This window comes from Mandrillus leucophaeus, unplaced genomic scaffold (genome assembly GCF_000951045.1).
Source record: "Mandrillus leucophaeus isolate KB7577 unplaced genomic scaffold, Mleu.le_1.0 Scaffold362, whole genome shotgun sequence".
Lineage (NCBI taxonomy): Eukaryota > Metazoa > Chordata > Mammalia > Primates > Cercopithecidae > Mandrillus > Mandrillus leucophaeus.
Window position 1 is genome coordinate 1,393,405 of NW_012103832.1, and position 1,729 is coordinate 1,395,133.

At 33.1% G+C, this 1,729-nt stretch overlaps 1 protein-coding gene across 1 annotated transcript in view; it reads left to right on the forward strand.

Moving 5' to 3' along the window:
- Nucleotides 1–1,729, forward strand: part of MDGA2 (MAM domain containing glycosylphosphatidylinositol anchor 2) — a 916,950-nt gene that overhangs the window by 518,047 nt on the left and 397,174 nt on the right. The gene's annotated exons all lie outside the window — the stretch shown is intronic.

The following is a 1,729-nucleotide window of genomic DNA, read 5'->3' on the forward strand; positions in this document are numbered from 1 at the left end:
ATTGTTTTATATTTTTAAATTTACTTAAGGATGCTTTTTACCACTGGTCAGCCATTTAAACCAAAACTTGCAATGAAGTAGAAATGTCATACATTATGTTGTTCTAAAACTTCTGAGAATCAAGTTCATATTTACATTCTTTACAAATTGATCTGAATTACTATTCTGTAAGCTGAAAAAGAAGGGGAGGAAGAAACTGTCCTTATCTTTTGTCAATTATGTAATAAATACCTGTCTGTTTATTGTTAATATTTATTCCACATAATGTATGATTGTTTTTCTTTGAGTGTGATATCAATGTAGTACCTTATTGGTAGACTTCATCCTGTTATGTTATTTGTATGACCTCAGAGCAACAATCACTTTGAAATGAGGGAGTTGGAAGACTTTTTTCTCAGGTGCACTCTAGCACTGACATTTTACTACAATCTTCATTTCTGATAAGTTTATGGTTTCAAAGCAACAAATTAGTGAAACCAAAAAATTAGTAGAAAGTGAATATTTTAAAAACTCATTTTATTATTATTCTTTCAGAGATGCTCACTTTAACTTTGTCATAATGATTTGTTGAATTAAAGAAACAGTGTTCCTAGGATAAATAGCTAAAATTGTTGGAATGTTGAATTGGAAGATGGGAAGTTACCTAGACATCAAGTTTTATGTGTCTTTATTTAAAAAATCAGATGTGAAAATACTATTTCAAATTATATATATGACATATACATGTATAGAGAGAGAGAGGGAGAGAGGAGATTTATTTTAAGAAATTGGCTCCCACAATTGTGGGAGCTGACAAGTCTGAAATTTGTAAGGCAGGTCAGTAGGATAGAAATTTAGGTAAGAATTAATGTTTCAGTCTTGAATCCTAATTTCACAAAGCAGCAGGATGGAAACTTAGGCAGAGTTTTTATATTGCAGTCTTGGAGAGAATTTCTTCTTTTCTGGAAACCTCAGTCTCTGTTCTTAAAGTTTTCAACTTGAAGCTTTTTCACATTGTTAAGAATAATATGTTTTATTCAACATTTATTGATTAAGATATAGTCACATCTAAACAATAACTTCCAAGTATTAATGTTTGACCAGGCAAATGGGCACCATAACCTAGGCAAATTGACACATAAAATTACTCATCACATCTCTTTCAATCATTTTGAGAGTTTGTTCTTCATCCAAATGTCTAATTAATTCTCTTTAAAAATAAAAGACATATAAAATAAAAATTTAAAAACATTGCTAAATAAAATAAATGAATCTGGTTGAAAGCTTTAACAGAATATTCATAGCATCATTGTAATCTTTTCATCATAATTTTATTCATTTATAGCTAGTACTCATGCTATCATTTTATCAATCTTTTTTTTTTTGAGACGGAGTCTCGTTCTGTCACCCAGGCTGGAGTGCAGTGGCACGATTTCGGCTCACTGCAAACTCTGTCTCCCGGGTTCACACCATTCTCCTTCCTCAGCATCCTGAGTAGCTGGGAGTACAGGTGCCTGCCACCACGCCCAGTGAATTTTTTGTATTTTTAGTAGAGACGAGGTTTCACTGTGTTAGCCAGGATGGTCTCGATCTCCTGACCCCGTGATCCACCCGCTTTGGCCTCCCAAAGTGCTGGGATTACAGGCGTGGGCCACTGCGTCTAGCCCTCAATCATTTTTTAAGCAAGTTAAAGTGGATATCACTAGCTGAAGTTTAAAAAGTAAAAACTAACCATTTAATCTATTTTAAA